Genomic DNA, 18,584 nt, shown 5'->3' with positions numbered 1-18,584 from the left:
TCCCTCACAACTAACAACATGGGAGGAGCAAGTCTTGGCAATACTGCATCCTTAGGGCCTGGCAGGAGTAGCAGGAGGTCTGGACTCTTGTAAGTCAATTCCCCATTACTATCACCCCCCTACCTGCATGCCATCACATACCTCACCCTCAACCTCACCCTTACTCCTATCACTCCACCACCTCCCACACACCTTACCATCACAACCCACCCCTCCCACAACCAAGCCCTGCACACAACACCAATGCATGGACACCCATCACCAAAGCATGCAGACTTGAGACAATCACCTAGCCCACCAAATCACCACTCACACAAGCCTAAGCTGACAGGGCAAAAACAACCATACAGGGCAACACACCCATGCACAAAATGTCACACGCAGAAACAATAACACTGCATTTACATCCCCAAAGGTCCCCCAGCCAATGTCACCGGAGAAGAGGTGCCAGCAACATCCAGTCCCCCCCTCAGAAGAGGCCCACAGTGATGACAGCAGCTCTACACGCCTGGATCAGGATGACCAACCTGGACCATCAGGGACCTCCGGACAGTCGGTTATCCAGGCACAGTCCCATACCACCACAGAGCCTCCCCCCTCAGAAAACACCAGCACAGCACCCACCCAGCGGGCCCATACCACTGTCCCCAGGACACGTCAATCAGCAGTGTGTCCACCACTACAGGGACCCCAGGCAACCCCACAAACACAGGACGATCAGGGACCTGGGGTAAGTGGCAGTGGTCACACGGTTCAGGGGACAGAGGCACAGGACAACAGGGAAGCTGGGAGGACTGCTGTGCGACAGGGGGAGGACAGGCCCAGGGAACCGACTCTCCACGAGGCACTCACCAACATCCTGGGAACATACCACCATTCCCAGGAGACAATGGGCCAGATACTGACCAAGTTGCAGGAGACCCATCGGCTGCAGGAGGGACAGGATCTGGGGATCAGAGAGGACCTGAGGGACATCCACACCACCCTGGCCACCATTGCTGGGGTGCTGGCAGACATGGCCAACACCATGAGGGAGGCAGTGGCACACCAACAGGCCCCTGACACTAGCTAAACCGATGAACAGCCTTCCACCTCCGCTGACGCTAGTGGACAGGAGGCCCCGCCACAGGAACAACAGGCCATCAACACCCCTTACCCTGCAGAAGGAGAACCAACCCACAAACGGTCCCTGCGATGCAGGCAGAAGCCAGAGACTATTGCCAAGACCCCGCCAGGAAATAAGACTCTCCTGAATGTCACCCTTGTGTCACACTATGTCACCCTGTCCACCTTGAACTGCCATTGCTTCACTTCCAATGCCCCCTTGGACAGTGCACCTGTGATACAAATAGACTGGAACTTTACCCTGGACTCTCCTCCACCACCACCCCAGCCCATAGCAATACCCCATCCACTTATTAGCACATAAATAAACACCCTTGTAAAAAATACAAATATGGAGTCTGTCAATTGATTAAACTATGTATTTGTTTAACAAGCTGTAAACATTGCAATTCAACTGTACAGTAATGTATACATAGGTATGACCTGTAGTTGGCTGCAGTCAACACACTAGGAGCCAGAGTGTGGCACAGATATCTGTAAATAGACATGCCAAAGGGTACAGTAAGTGGACATAATAGTGGGACTATCAGCCTGCCAGTGACAATATCCAATATAAAACTGTCAATGGAAGGTGAAGTTACAGTGTCTTACCTGTGTGTCACTGGAAGTACTGTTGTATGATTGCTGTTCTATTGTCCACATCCTCATCCTCTGCCTCCTCTTAGTCACTGTCCACAGGGTCCACCGCTGCCACACGCCCATCTCCAGCCTCATCCTCCTGCAGAAAAGGCACCTGGCGACGTAAGGCAAGGTTGTGCAACATACAACATGCCAAGATGATCTGGCACACCTTCTTGGGTGAGTAGCACAGGGAACCACCAGTTAGATGAGGCACCGAAACCTGGCCTTCAGGAGGCCAAATGTCCTCTCAATAATTCTTCTTGTTCGCCCATGTGCCTTATTGTAACACGTTCCTCTCCCCTTGTCGTGGGATTCCTTACTGGGGTCAGTAGCCATGAGAGGTTGGGGTAACCAGAGTCACCTGCAAATATCGAGAGATACATGTTAGCCAAACACTAACCCTTAGGGCCAACACCATACCCATACACCAACATATACTGGGTGGGAACCATGGGCTCACCTATTAGCCACACCCGGTGCCCCTGGAGTTGAGCCATCACATATGGGATGCTGCTATTCCTCAGAATAAAGGCATCATGCACAGAGCCAGAATACTTTGCATTGACATGGGAGATGTACTGGTCCGCCAAGTACACTATCTGAACATTCATCGAATGAAAGCTCTTTCGATTTCTGAACACCTGTTCATTTCTCCGGGGGGGGGAACAAAGGCAATATGTGTACCATCAATAGCCCCAGTAATGTTGGGGATATATCCCATTGCATAGAAGTCAGCTTTCAATGTGGCCAAATCCTCCACCTGGGGAAAACAATGTAGCTGTGCATGTGTTTCATCAGGGCAGACAACACTCTGGTCAGCACTATAGAGAACATTGCCTGTGACATTCCTGCTGCCAAGCCCACTGTCACTTGAAAAGAACCAGTTGCAAAGAAATGGAGCACAGATAGCACCTGCACAAGAGGGGGGATCACAGTGGGGTGACGGATTGCAGATATCAGGTCTGGCTCCAATTGGGCACACAGCTCCTAGATTGTGGCCCTGTCAAGTCTGTAAGTGAGGATAATGTGCCTGTCCTCCATTGTTGCCAAGTCCACCTGTACACGTGGGGATGTCACCATCTCCTATACATCTGCAGCGGTTGCAATGTAGGGGGCAAAACGATGAGCATGTTGTTAATATTCCAGATTTCCAAAATGTACACTGCATTGCATGTTGTGACTGAAACAGTATGTTGTTTGATAGACCCAAATGGTGCCTATGTGTACTGTGACACAGTTAGGTGACATGGCTTGCCTCACCCTGAAATGGCATCCACCTGTCCTGTGTGGATGGACATGTGGAAATGAGGTAATGCCACTGACGTTGTGCGCCGTTGCGGGAGGCGCTGGAGTACCGCCGTACATCTCCTCATTGGTTGTCAATGGGCCCTATGGGTTACAGATGGCCAATGGTGATGTACGCCGGCGGTGACGGTATGCACCGCCGCGGACGTGCCTGCCATTTTCTATCTGTTTACTAACTTTCTACCTGACCTTCAACAGGAGAGGACCTACACTGCAAGTGCTGCTGTGACCTGTGTCTGGAACCGACCATGGCTCATGTTACTGGGGAAAGAACCCTGCCTTCACCGCTGTGGAGTTGGAGAGACTGGCAGATGGGGTCCTACCCCAGTACTGAATGCTGTATGGGCCTCCAGCCCAACAGGTGAGTACACTGTGAGCACGATGCATGGGGCCTGAATGCATGGAGTGCTGTATGTGAGGGCCTCGTGTAAGGGGGGGGTGGAAAGGTCCTGGGCAGTGTGCTGCATGTATGGTGGGCAATGTCTGTGCGTAAGGGGATGTGAGGGATATGGTGGCCCATGAGTGTAAAAGGCTGGACTGTATGGCTATTTCTATGTTTATATCTCTGCAGGTCAGCGCTCATCAGAAAAAGGGATTATGGCGTGCCATCGCGAGGATGTGCGGACCCTGGGGTCTACGGCAGGTGGAGCACCCACTGTCGCAAACGGTGGGAGGACCTGTGATGCTTGGCATGAAAGAAGGTGGAGGTCCAGCTGAGGATGGCTTCCCGAACGAGGAAGGTGTGCCCGCCGAACCATGACCCCCCTGATGCTCCGCATACTGGCGGTGGCGTATCCGGAGCGGGATGGGCGCTTGAGGGCATTGCAGCAGCCCCAAGGGGTGAGTACAGTTTCACATTATACTACTTGTGCGTGGTGGAGTGGTCTTCGGGTGGGGGATGTGGGCCTGTGGGTGCCCCTAGGTCAGGGCAGACATTGCAGGGTAGGTTCTATGTTGGGCAGGGGCTGATGAACACCACCTCCAACCAAGCTAGTAGGCATCCACTACTGGGCAGGTCTCTGTTGGTCTTAGGTATGCTGCAATTGGCGGTAGGTATTCCTGTCCATGGCCTGGTGACTAGCATTGTGACTGGTAGTGCATTGCCTAGTGCGTAGGCCTGATCCCTGTGTGTGTGTTGTGTACTCCAATAGTGGTGTTGTTGCTGCCATTGACCAAGTGTATCCTCTGTCTCTTCCCCCACCTTTTTGTTTTGTCACCCTGTCCTTATGTGCATTAGCATCATCTGGCGGAGGAGCAGAGGCACCAGCGATGGTGGAGCTGCATCCCACAGGGCCCAGAAGGCCGAATCCACCGACGGTGAGGGCACCAGTGGGACGGAGGGCGAGGGGAGCACCATTGCAGAGACAGGAGGGGACAGGTCAGATAGTGATACCTCCTCCGATGGAAGCTCCATGCTGGTAGTGGACACCTCTGTGCCCATCCCAACTGCACCTCTGTGCTGCCACCCCCGTACCAGCACCACCCTCCCAGCAGCCCCTCAGCGAGTTTCCCATGCCCACTCAACCAGGAGGGTAGACATCACCTTTGCCCCAGGCACCTCAGGCCCAGCCCCAGTTAGCCCTGCTGCCCTGAGTGAGGAGGTTATTGACGTCCTGCTACTCATCTCTGTTGGCAAGTCAACCATAGTGAATGCCATCCAGGGGCTGGCAAGCCATTTGCAACAAACAAATGCATTCCTGGAGGGCATTCACTCTGGCATGGCAGCCCAACAGAGATCAATCCAGGCTCTGGCCTCCTCCCTGATGGCAGCCATTGTCCCTGTCTCTAGCCTCCCCCTCCAACTTCCTCTACCCAGTCCCATTCCCCTCAACCCCAACCTATCCCAAGCACACATTCAGACCAGCATGCCCCCAAGACAACACACAGGAGTGGCTCAGGTAAACACAAGCACCACACATCACCCCACAGGCACTCACACAAACACCATCCAGATGCAGACATATCAACATCCACTGCCTCCACTGTGTCCCCCTCCTCCTCTTCATCCATCACCCTCACAGTAATGTCTCCACTCACACCTGCATGCACAACATCCTCATCTACTACCCCCATCACCAGCACACCTATTAGAGCACACACCTCACTGGCAGTCGCCACCCCCACATCCATGCACATGTCCCCTGTGTCCTCTCCCAATGTGTCTGTGCCCCCTCCTCCCAAAGTACACAAACGCAAGCACTCAGACACCCAACAGCCATCCACCTCACAACAGCATCCAGCCCATGAGCCTGCACCCTACCACAGCAGACAGACACCTCCAACAACCACTCCCTCTTCCTCCACTCCCAAACCTTCACCCTCTTCCCGCCCCAGTGTCCCTAAGAAGCTATTCCTCTCTGCCGTTGACCTCTTCCCTACCCCTCCCCCGTACTTTACGTCGGGCCAGGGTGGTCAGAACCCAGGCTAGCACCTCAGCCATCCAGTCCAAGGCCCCAGTAGTGTCGGCAGCTACTGCAGGTGTGAGAGGCTCAAGGGAACCACCCATCAGCACTGACAGGCTGCCAAGGGGAAGGGCAAGGAGGCACCACCAGCTGCCAAGGGGAAGGGCAAGGAGGCACCACCAGCTGCCAAGGGAAAGGACAAGGAGGCACCACCAGCTGCCTAGGCAAAGGGAAAAAGGGCCTGCACCTGCAGGCAGGAAGGACAGGAGGCCTGGTGCTGGGACTGACTCTGAGCCCCCACCACCAACCATGGTGGTTCAGCCGTCCGAGGCTGCAGGGGAATGGCTGGAGCCTCCCCTCACCAATGGCATCCCCGCCACCAGCACCGCCACCAGCACTGCCATCAGTAGCAGCAGCCCCAGTGGGCAGCTGTCTGAGGCTGCATGGGAAGGGCTGGAGCCTCCCCCCACCACTAGCATCCCAGAGACACTAACACCGCCACCAGCAGCAGCAGCCCCAGTGGGCAGCCATCCGAAACTGCAGGGGAAGGGCTAGAGCCTCCCCCCACCACTGGCATCCCCGACACCAGCACCACCACCAGCACCGCCACCAGCAGAAGCAGCCCCCGTGGGCAGCCGTCCAAAGCTGCAGGGGAAGGGCTGGAGCCTCCCCCCACCACTGGCATGCCCAACACCAGCACTACCACTGCCACCACTGAGCAGCTGTTGCCACCGGCGGGCAGTGTGTAGTCCTGCCTCCATGGACTGTAATGCATCCTGGTCCCTGCAAATCCTGTGGGTCTGACACCTAGGTGAGAGACTGTGACCTTGCACTCCCCAAGATCTGCATCACAGGGCACAAAGCCCCCTCCAGAACCAGTGGAAGAAGGCATCCACTCACCCCCTCCTTGCCAGGATGAAGCACACTGGTCACAAGGCCCCCTCCAGAACCAGTGGAAGAAGCCATTCACTCACCCCCTCCTTGCCAGGATGAAGCACACAGGGCACAAGGCCCCCTCCAGAACCAGTGGAAGAAGGCATCCACTCACCCCTCCTTGTCAGGATGAAGCACACTGGGCACAAAGCCCCCTCCAGAACCAGTGGAAGAAGGCATCCACTCACCCCCTCCTTGCCAGGATGAAACACACTGGGCACAAGGCCCCCTCCAGAACCAGTAGAAGAAGGCATCCACTCCCCCCTCCTTGCCAGAATGAAGCACACTGGGCACAAGGCCCCCTCTAGAACCAGTGGGCAGTCCACCTACTTGAGAGACTGTGGCCTTGCACTCCCCAGGACCAATCAGTGGGCAAATCACCCACTTGAGAGATTGTGGCTTTGCAGTCCCCAGGACAGTGTGATGGGCATGTAGCCCCCTCCAGGACCAGTGGTGTTGTTCCATCTTCCGGCTGAGGTGCCCCCCGTTCCCCGTCCCCCTAAGGTGCCTGTGTATTTTTGACCTGATGCCCCTGCAGGGTTCTCTCAGTGTTGATGCAGGAGTCAAGTGGGGCCTTGGCCTATGTGATGTGACCCTGTGGTGCTTGTGTTACCGCCGTGGCGGTCGGTATGTTAAAGTGGCTGTCTGTGTGAGCGGTTTCCACCGTGGTCATAATTCCATTTTTTTTACTGCCGGCCTGTTGGCATTGTTACCGCTGCTTCCTCACCGACCGCCAGGGTTGTAATGAGGGCCTAAATATGAAAACAGTGCTTAGGTGTCACTTGTGGTCAAAAGGTTACTTGAAGTCGTTAGGGACCGGTGCAAATACAAATTCCAAGCTTACTGCGATTGAGGGTAGGCCAGCTACAGAACCCACGCAGGGCCCACTGAAACAGTACCTTTGTTGGAGCAAATTGTTGATGTTGAGGGCATGATGTGGTGGTATTTTCCACGCAGTCGAGTCACTGGATTGTCATCTGGCTCCACTGAAGCAAATGCAATGTGTTGTTCTCGGGCTGCGCAGAGCATCATCATAGAGCCCTGCAGGCTATGAATCTGCTGTCATTGAGCACCCTCTGTGTTGGCATTGAAGGAGCGATGCATCGGAATTTCTCCTGCACTTGAGGCAATACATCTGTTTTTGCAGAACCCACTTCTGAGGCCCAGGACTGGAAGGGCACCTCAGCAAGGGTAGGGCTTACAGGTGGCAGACTCCAACAGCACCAGGAGAGTGGCAGGCAGTCTTTGATGTTCCTGTGACTGCATAAGGACAGGGGGCAAGCCAACAAGCCCTTGGAGACTCTTGGGTGCGAGAGTGAAGATAACATGTCCAGTTCTTCTCAATGAAGGCAAGAAGCAGTAGGCAGCAGACCAACACAGTAAAGCAAAAAGGAAAGTGGCAGCCTCTCCTACAGCACAGCACACAGCGAAGCAGTAGGTCAACACAGCAATGCAGTTGCAGAGTGGCAGTCCCTCCTGGCAGCACAGCAGTTCTTCTTCCTGGCAAAGTGTCCTTGGTTCCAGTAGAGTCCTGATTTGGTGAGGTTTAGTTTCCAGTACTAAACCCTTAATGTGCCTTTGAATTGGGTGAAACTTAGAAGAGGTCTTTGAAGATCACAAGGTCCCTGCCCTCCCTTACCTGGCTCCAGACACTCTACAGGGGAGTATGCAGCCCTTTGTGTGAGGAGAGGCACAGCCCAATTCAGGTCTAAATGTCTGTTCCTCCCAACCATCTAGCCCAGGAAGAACGATCAGCCTGGTGATGGGCCATCGGGATGCAAATGTCACACCCAAGGTCCCTTTGTGTGTGACTGTCTAGGGGAAATGTACAAAGCCCACTTGTCAGCCACTCCAGAGATGTATTCAGAGGTAGGCACAGGCACAGAATGGTTAAAGTAAGAAAATGGCAACTTTTTTAAAGAAACATTTTCAGACTTACAGTTTAAAATTGGACTTCACCATAAGTTGCAATTTTAAATTGTGAGTCCAGAGACACCCAATTCCACATTCCTATATTTTGCTCAATTGAAAGTTATTTTAAATGATGCTTCAATGTATCCCTAATGCTGACCTATGGGAGAGATAGGCCTTGCAGTAGTGGAAAACGAATTTAGCAGTTTTTTTTACTACCAGGACATGTTAAACTTAAAAGTACAAGCTAAACTTGTTAAATACATTACACACTGCCCATGGCCTAACTTAGGTGTGATATACATACGATGAAAAGGAAAATTGGGGCCTGTGAAGTGAATGCACTTTCCAGGTCAAAACGGCAGTTTAAAACAGGTTCCATAGTGGCAGGCTTGAGACTTGTTTGAAGGCTACTATAGTGGGTGGAATAATCAGTGCTGCAGGCCCACTAGTAGCATTTAATTTACAGGCCCTGGCAGATATAGTGCACTAGGGACTTACAAGTAAATTAAATATGCCAATTGTCGAGAAGCCATTGTTACCATGTTTAGAGTACCGAGCACCTGTACTTTAGCACTTGTCAGCAGTGGTAAAGTTCCCAGAATCCTAAAAGCTAGCAAAATGAGTCAGAAAAACAGGAGGTAAGAGGGCAAAATGTTAGGGGAAACCATGCCAAGGATGCCAGGTCTAACAGTGCTCATTTCATACTTGTTCCTGTGGAAAACAATGCAAATAGTTATATAAAAAAAGAAAATGCTATTTTGAACACCATCAAAGCTATTTTCAAAGATTGTGGCTTAGGGCCTCATTACGAATCTGGCATTCAACAGACCGCCAGTCTTGCAGTGATGGTCATGACCACCACTTGTTTGGCAGTCTGATCGCCAAATTAAAAGTTTAGCGCTCAGACCACCAAATGACCGCCATCTCCACCGGGAACAATGTTACCGACAAGCTTACGGCAGTGCAGGTTGGAATCAGCCAGGGCAGCGCTGAACTCAGCACCGCCCTGCTAATTACAACCTGGTTCTCTGCCAGCCTTTTTATGGAGGTTTCACCGCCAGGAAAAGGCTGGCGGAGAACAGGTGCAGGGGGGACAAGGGGGACCTTGCACTGCCCATCCCCATAGCATGGGCAGTGCAGAGGTCCCTCAGCCCAGTGCCCTTGGGGGTGCTGGTGCCCCCTGCTGGCTGCAGCATTGCAGCCGGCTCAATTGCGAGCCGGCAACAATGCTGCCACCACGTTCCAGCTGGGCTGACGGGAGAAACCTTGGTTTCTGCCCGTCAGCCCAGGGGGAAAGTCAAAATGAGGCTGGTGGGAAGGTCATCAGGAAGACGGCAACCTCCCCGTCGGAAGTTCTGCAGACGGGTCTTGCCATCTGCTGAATTCGCAATTGGCCCATTAGTCTGAAATATATCTAATATCAGCCACCAAACCAATTTTAGAGGTCATGTTCATACTTTGACATCTCAAATGCAAATAGTCAATGATCCCTGCTATAATGCACTTTGAATAATTTGAAACCCTGAACAACTGCTGCTTTCCAAACACTTTATGGTAGCCATGCAAGTCCCTGTATTTTGTCCGCTATGACAGCATTTGAGGCTGCCACCTCCTCCAGCTGATGTGTAAATAACACGCAGGTAAGATTTAAAGCCAGTGTGACACTTCTTCAACACTGCATCAATGCACTTTCTTACAAATAAATATTTTAAACAAGGCATCTAAGCACTGTGCAATTTTTATGACATATTATTACTATCAAAAATATTGTGAAGCACAAATATTCCAGAAAAAATGTTGTGGTGATAAATACTCAGTTTACATATGCTATACATTTACGAAAATATCATCTACAACATTTCATGATTCCAAATTTTGAGACTGAGTAGGTAAGTATATGACTCGTTGGCCAATGAGCAGCAAATCAAGTTTCCCTAAGTTCTACATATCACAGGAAGATTTGTTCATGACCAATGGCACAGATGTGATTTAGAGACACCATGTGGCTGACATCATGTGCAGAGAACCAATCTTTTTTCTGTGATTATCAGGTATCTGGGTTAGGGGCAGAAGAAGACAAGGCCATCTCCTCTTTAAATCTGGTAACGGCGTATATACTAGAGTCTCTGTATCCTGCACCTAACACAGCACAGGTCAGTGACCCTTTTATGAAATATATAATTTCCATCTCTCTATGCACATCAAAGCAACCTCTGGCACAAGTGCACACCACAACCTATGCTTACACAAAAAGTCACACAATGGCAACTTGAACTTCACCATCAGCATTCTAGTAATCACTAACCAAAGTAAACTTATTGAACATATTCATTATTATGATCTCCGCCACCACCAGGCTGCCAGGATCCATGATCCTGGTGGAGCTGGCAGTTCCCTGGCGGTCTAACCACCAGGGTTGTAATGTGGCAGTTCTACCGCTGCATTCACAGTGGCCCTGACCACCACCACGAGTTTGGCGGTCTTAAGACCGCCACCCTCATAATGACCCCCTAAATGAAACTCAGTAACATTATTCAGTGGTGAGGCAGGCATCTTTTTTTTCTTTCTTTTATAACGAATTTCATTGGTATTTTGCTGAAACAGAAGCATACACAACACAAAAAGGGTCACTTCCCGCTCCCCCAAGCAAATTGTTCTACAATATATGTACATGTAAGATAGTTAACATAGACACATTTTGAACGGTAACTAGTGCTTGTGACGACCGGCTGCCCCACGGCAAGTCACGTACCGCCCAGGCTCTGACCCGACACCCCAGGCTTCCACCCACCTCCCCCAGACCCTCCTGTATTTGTTCGGGCATCCTCTTGCTTCATATACGAGTTTCTCCCGTTGGGCACACCAGTCTACCCCACGGCGCCACTTGGCAAACGTTGGAGCCACCTCCTCTTTTCAATCAGCTACAATATCTCTTTTGGCCACCAGACCTGCCCCTCCCAGAAAGAGTCGATCGGCCCTCCTAGCCCCCACTCCCTCCATGGCCCCCATGAGAGCAGCAGAGGGGCCGCAGTCACCTCCACCTGGAGGACTCCGGAAATCTCACCCACTACCGCCCTCCAGTAAGCGGCAATTGTCGGGCAGGCCCACACCATATGGTAGAAGTCGGCTTCAGGGCCAGAGCATCGTGGACAGTCAGCATTGGGTCTAAGACCTGCCTTATGTAGCCTAATGGGTGTGAGGTATGCTAAGTGTAGGTAGTATGCCTGTACCACGCGAAAGCGGGTGGCCATGGACAGGGTCCTAGGGGCCATCAGTTCCTCCCTCCAGTCCTCCTCGTCTAAGGGGCCCAGCCACTCCTCCCACCTTTGTCGGAGCTTATCTAATGATTGAGCAGTGTTGGTAACCAGGGAGCGATAAATCCTCGACACCCCCCCTTACCCGGACCCCCCATTAACATTTTCGCCTCCATGGGACTGAACTCAGGTAGGACCTCACCCGCCCGGATATGTACTCGCAACGTGTGTCGGAGTTGCAGGTATTTGTGAAACTGGGTCTTATTAAGTGAAAAGTGCCACTGAAGTTCTTCAAAGTACCGCATCTGTGACCCCTCCCAAACATCCCCAAGTAGTGAGATCCCTATGAGGTCCCATCTCTGAAACCCCGCCAGGGCTGAAACCTCCTCCAACCACCCCCCATGCCACAATGGGGTCTGCGGGGTGAGGCGGGTCCACCACCCTGACGTCCTCTGAGCCTCATGCCAGCCCATCAAAACCACCCTCATCACGTCCGGGATAGCGTGGGGGAGGGGGCGGCCGTGCAGCGCTCCGAGCACCTTGGAGAAACCCATCATCTGCAGTTCCAGTTTGTACGCCGGGTCTGACCAACCCCCCCACCATCTAGTCATTTATCACTAGTAGGTGCATTGCTAGGTAGTAGTAGTAGATGTTAGACATCCTCAACCCACCGTCGTAAACGTCCCTTTGGCAGATGCTAAGAGCTTTCCTGGGTCGGGCGCCACACCACAAAAACTGTCGCGCTACAGTATCCATTTCTTTAAACCACCTTTGAGGCACTGCATAAGGGAAATTTTGCAACATGTAAAGGAACCGGGGGAGTACCATAATTTTATAGAGTGCTCTTCTGCCCAGCAGGTTAAGGGGCACGGTCCGCCGTCGGACGAGTGGGGAGATGTTAAGCACCCAGGCCAGCTCCAGCAACAAGGCCATCTGCACCCCCAGGTATCTGAAGCAGTTACGCTTAATGGGGATGTCTTGCTGTCAATCCACACAGTCCCTGGAAGGGTGTAACGGCACCAATTGGGGCTTACCTGGGTTTAGTGTCAACCCGGAGGCCTCTGAGAACAGGCCCAGGATTTGCAGTGCCCGGGGCCCGCTGCGGGCGGGGTTCGCTAGAAAAAGAAGCACGTCATCTGCATAAAGTGCCACGCGGTCTTCCGGCCCCATGGGCCAAGACCATCCATCCATCAGGGGGTCCTCTCTCAGTAATTTCACCAAGGGCTCTATCGCCAGCTCGAAGAGAAGCAGAGACTGTGGACACCCCTGGTGGGTGCCCCGACGAATGGGGAACGGGTCTGAAATCACTCCATTTACCTGCACTCACGCAGTTGGATTAGAGTAAAGGAGTTTCACTAGGCCACAAAACCTAGAGCCGAAACCATTATTTAATAACACTTGTTCCAGGTAAGTCCAGTCCACAGTGTCAAAAGCCTTCTCGAAGTCTAGTAGAAGGAGCGCCAATGGAGGGGTCAGAAGGCCCCGGTGGGCCAGCGCTACGTGCAGGCGTCTAATGCAATGCCAGGTGCTTCGCGTGGGCATGAAGCTGCATTGATCTGGGTGAATCAACAAGGGCAACACCCCCTTCAATCTGGGTGCAAGGATCGTGGACAACACCTTAATCTCTGTATTGAGAAGGGAGATGGAGCGATAGGCAGAGCAATGCCGCGAGGGGGGGGGCTAGTCTTGGGAATCACCATTATGGTGGCCTGATCAAGGCCCAGGGGAAAGCCGCCTGCCTCTTTGGCCTCCTCGAACATAGCGAGCAGGTGGGGGCCTAGGATATCCCTGCACTTACTGTAGAGCTCCGCCGGAAAGCCACCGGGCCCGGCGCCTTGCCAGGTGCTACCTTTGCATTGGCCTCCCCGACCTCCTCGAGGCTGAAGGCCTCATCCAGGCTGCACCTCTCTGCCGGTGAAAGTTTAGGGAGGATGACATCTCCCAACAAGGGGGCCTCCCTCTCAGATTGCGGCCGGGGCAGCTCTTCGTAAAGTCTTGCATAATATACGGCAAAGCTCTGTGCAATTTCGCCAGTTGTTTTGGAAAGAGCCCCCGATTCGTCAACTATCTCGGGGGTAACTCTATCTGCCAGTGGCCGGGTCGCAAACCAATGCAGGAGCTTTCCATTTTTATCCGACCAACCGTACACACGGGCTGCTGATGCTCGCCAGATATGCTTTGTTGTTTAAAAAACCAAATGTTTAATCTCGTTGCCTCGTTGTGGAGGCCTGCGTAGAAACAGTGAGCTTGTTCTCGAGTCGAAATGCCTTAGCCACAAGGGCTGATACCTTAAGGTTGCATGCCCGTTCCCGCACCCGCAGGAGATGTTTAGCCTGTCCCTGGAGGGCAGCCTTACACGCCGCCCAGACCATGCGAGGTGATTGCACTGACCCCACGTTGTGATCAGAGTATTGAGTGAGGTGATCTTTCACTGCCTGGGTATACTCCCTATCTTGGAGATGCCAGGCATTCAGTTGCCACACCGGGCGCCAGGTGGGGACTGTATCCCCCAGCTGGATTTGTAGCAGTGCATGGTCCGAGACCCCATACGGAAATATTTCCGCCCCAGTGACGCTGGAAACATCTAGTGCTGGCATGAAAATGACCGAGGCTCTCAGCCCAGTCGTTCAAACCCGACGCCCGATGGGAGAGACCTGTGGACACCAGGCCAGAGATATCCAACACTGGGTTCAGAACTGCATTGAAGTCTCTGCCCAGCAGGGTCAGCCCCGGTGGGAGGCCCAACAACACTTCTCGGAGAGCAAGCAAAAAGCAGTCAAACGCACCAGGAGGGGCGTATGCGCTTAGAATATTAATCGGTTGTCCCCAGAGTGTACCGGATACCACAGCATAGCGCCCTTGTGAATCGGACTGGGTAGCAGTTACTACTATAGGCAGGGAACGGTGCAGCAGAACCACCACCCCCCTGGAGCCCCTAGAATAACCCACGTGGTAAACCCTGTCATATCCCCCCGCATGAGCATGGGGCATTTGGTGCCAAGCAGATGGGTCTCCTGGAGCAAAACCACGCAGGGGGCATACTTGCGAAGCGTGTTAAAACACCGCAGACCTTTTGATCTTGTCCAGGAGCCCGTTCACGTTCCATGAAATGAAGGCATGTGTTGCATGTCTGCCAGTGGGCCTGGGCGCGACCACCTAAAGGAAGAAAAATTAAAGTGACAACCACCTAACCCTGGTGAAACATCAAAACTATGCTTCATGCATAACTTCCCACCCCCATCCACCCCCTCCCCCTACTTCCACCCCTGAAGCATCTGTCACCCAAAATCCCAACCAAAACCTGGGAACCAAACGGTCTGTTCTGTGGTGTGGAATGGTGGAACCCTCCATTCAGTCGGATGTCTGCAATCTAGCCCCCCATTCCACCAGCATCCGATGCCAAGCAGGTGACAAGCGCCCCCAGGCCAAATCTCCAGGAGGCAGTCTAGTTGTCTGGCCCTTCAAGTGAGCGAGGGAGTCTGTCTGAGCCGGTCCTCCTCCACCACCTGTGTGGGTCCCCCAACCACTGGGGCAGCCAAGGGAGCTTCTCTGGCCAGGTGGCTGGGCCCCTTCCGCGATTCCTTGGCAGACAGGCTGCTTGGACCGCTCCTCTTCCTGCGGCGGGACCTGGTCTGCGTCCTCCTTGTGTGTCTGTAGGCGCCACCAGTCCAGGACCCCGGGAGCCCCCCCCAGACCGGGGTGGGCCCCTCTGGGCCAGCTGGCCCTCCTCAGCCAGCCAGTCCCATGCCGCTTCAGGCGAGTCAAAGAAGAAGGACATTCCGTCCATAAGGACTTTAAGGCAAGTGGGGAAGAGGAGCATATAGGTTAACTGCATTGCCTTGAGTTTTTGCTTAACACTTTCGTAGGAGCAGCGCCGGGACTGGACTGGGCCGGGAATATTAGGAGCTTGTGGTTGTTCCAACTGAGGTCCGGGCACAGTCTAGCCTCCCTCAAGATGGTGTCTTGGTCTTTGAAGTTCAGGAAGAGGCGATCATTTGGCCTCCTGGGTCCCCCAGGTGGGGGTCTGGGTGCGAGTGCCCTATGGGCCTGTTCAATTGCTAACCAGGGGGACAGGTGCTGCTCCGGCATCCAGAATAGAATCCAGCTCTCCAAAAAACCAAGCGCCTGTTCCGCCTCCGCTCCCTCCTGGAACCCAACGAAGCGCAGGTTATTACGCCTGGAGCGGTTCTCTGCGTCTTCTGCTCGGCGGTGGAGCTCGCCTGTGCGGGTCAGCAACTGAGCAACCTTGGTCTTGAGGTCTGTAAGCTCGTCCTACGCAACCCTCGACCTCTGTGATACGGCCCACCGTCGTCCGCAGGTCTTGTCGCAACAGGCCCAAATCCTCGCGCACCTCGCCAATTTTAGTCTCTTCCGCCCGTTGTGAGGACTGGATAGCTTGGAGGATCGCGTCCACCCCGTCTGCTGTAGTCCCCCCTGATGCCAGGTCACTCACACCCTGAGGGGTCGTTTCAGTGGAGAACTGGTCAATGCGCTGCTGGGACGCCGGGGGCTGCCTGCCAGGCCTGTCTTTTCCCATATTGCCTCACCGGATCAAAGCTCCTCAGCATCCCCCCAGTGTCTTATACTCCTCTCCCAGGCACGCTCCCCCGGTAATCGTCTATCGCAATGCTACGGAGGCCGCAAATCTGGGGCGGAGCCTCTGCGTCTCAGGCACCCCCCGCCACCCTCCGCTCACCTTGCTCTACAGCCGAAGGGTTGCCCACCTGTGCGGGTCACCCGATCTCACCAGTCTTCTCGGTGGTTCTCTACAGACTACCCTGGCCTTTTCCACACCGCTCCACCTGGTCAGCCACGGGCCCGGGTCGTACGGCCCTGCATCACCACCACCACTTCTCACTGTGCTTGAGCCCGCTCAGCCAGGCGCTTGTCAGACCCGGACCATCCACTGCGCCCAAGACTCTTCTCTTACAATCCGGGAGGGGGGGCCCATCGCCTTTGTGGGCCCACACACCGCGTCGCGACAGGTGCCTCCTGTGGGGCCCCAACAGCACCACTGGCCCTGGGACTAAGGCCCGACCGGCAGCCGCCACCTCACTGCTCCTCAGGCTGCAGTTCCTTATGCTGCATCACATACAGGGGCAGGCCGGGGCCTAGCTCGGGCCTCGGCCACCGCTCATCTTCCGGCCCAGCCGCAGGCCGGAGCTCCCCTGCCCCCCTGCCGCGTGGGTTCTCCTCTGCCTACCACGCCTCCAGCTGTCCTTGGCACCCGACCTCCACTCCTGTAGGCCGCCCGCACCGCCGAAGACCGGCCCCCTCCCAGTCGCAGTTCACTGTCCCAAAGACAGCCCCGGCTCCTGGCAGCAGCCGAGGCCCGTTCACCCAGGCCGCGCCACCGGCTCTGTCTCCCCACGGCTCTCCCGCTGCTCCTTCACGGCCCACACCGGGTCCGCCTCCACCCCAGATCTCACGTCAATCTGGCAGCCGGGTGGGGGTAGTTTGGGCGCAGGATGGTGGGGGCTTTCCAACGGCAGATGACGGAGGAGTCCAGAGCACTCTCAACCGAAGCCACGCCCCACCAGGCAGGCATCTTAAATAATCAACCTCATTATCATTCAGAAACACAATGTCATCTTTATTGCAGAAATCTGTCTCAGACTACCAAATATTACCCTTGGCCTTCTGGTCACTACAGACAATGCAAAGCTCATTACACTGCCAACTGCGATCAAGAAACGACTGTGGCTTTGTCTGAGTATATGTAATGAAGATGATCACTCATGTCAAGTGGACCGACCATGCCACCATCTGTCTTGATCTGCCTACACCTCCAAAAACCCTGAGGCCAAGTAATACCATAAAGATAATGACCAGCTCCTTCATAGACTTCCCTTAACCCTTTTGCTGCCGTAGTGATGTTTTGGTATGCACTGTAAGCGTGTCATTAGGATGCCATGCTGGCAACGACATCTGACTCCCCTCGACAAACTTCATGTCCACACACAGCACGTTTTGCTTCTGCCTGTTGGAACATCTGTAGCATTGCAGCCGGTGCAAAATCTCCTCTAACCCCTAATCGCTACCCTGTCAATATGGAGGTAGCAAGCCTTCGTCACTCCCCCCCGTTCTCCAGGAGTAGGAGCAGAGCATAACAATACCGCTCAGTAAAATGAATGGTGACATGTAGGAAAGACCACAAGTTATTTTATGGGTACTTTAGCTTAGCGGGCAAGATGCTCCCTCGGGCAGCCCCCACCAGCAGCCCATGAGCTGTGGGGTTGCTCAGAATAGCTCCTGTGCCCACACTCTGCTGTAATAGTGCCCGCCCGCCTGTCGAGCCGGAGCATCTGGAACTAGCTGTCAGCTTCTTCTATGCAACTTAGTTTCCCAGCTAAAGAAAATGTGAAATTTAGAAATGCAATCTAATTAGCTTAGTCTTATGTAGAAATAGAAATCAGAACTCAGATAAACATTGACATCCATTTTACAAATTACGGTTTTATAGTTAAAATATAATCACAATGAATTCATCACGCAAAGTGAAGGTCTGCGTGCATCAGTTTCATAATCTAAATAATACTTAGTGGTTTAAAAGTGAAAGAGGTTTAGAATTTAAGAGGCTTACAGTTTTAAGTTATTACTCAGAGTTAAGGCAAGATTTAAATTCAGTTAACAATGCCAAAAAACTCGTTTCCACATGCACAATGTAAAGCACTTATGAACTGCAAAATAGAACATCCATCAGTGGTGTTGAATGTTTTTGCCGCCCAAGAGTACGCATTTTCCCTTGCTGAAACCCATTTACGATTTTGGCTTACACTAAAGAGCAACAAGTATTTTAGAATATAACATGGAAGAACCACGCTCCAGTATACATAGGAGAGGGAGTGATTCTAATTCCCATACCATAAAGGTTTGCATGTTGTTTCAGATGCAGGGAAAAGGTAAGGTGTATTGAATAAATTGCTGAACTGGGCACCTGGGTTCCCCCTATTAATTTTGCAATCGGTTGGTATTGCTGCAAAAAATCATACCCTAAGGTAACTATAACTTGTGCCCTCGCCATGCAGTT

Source organism: Pleurodeles waltl, chromosome 1_1 (assembly GCF_031143425.1).
Source record: "Pleurodeles waltl isolate 20211129_DDA chromosome 1_1, aPleWal1.hap1.20221129, whole genome shotgun sequence".
In the NCBI taxonomy this organism is placed as follows: Eukaryota; Metazoa; Chordata; class Amphibia; order Caudata; family Salamandridae; genus Pleurodeles; species Pleurodeles waltl.
Note: the sequence above shows the minus strand (reverse complement) of the source record.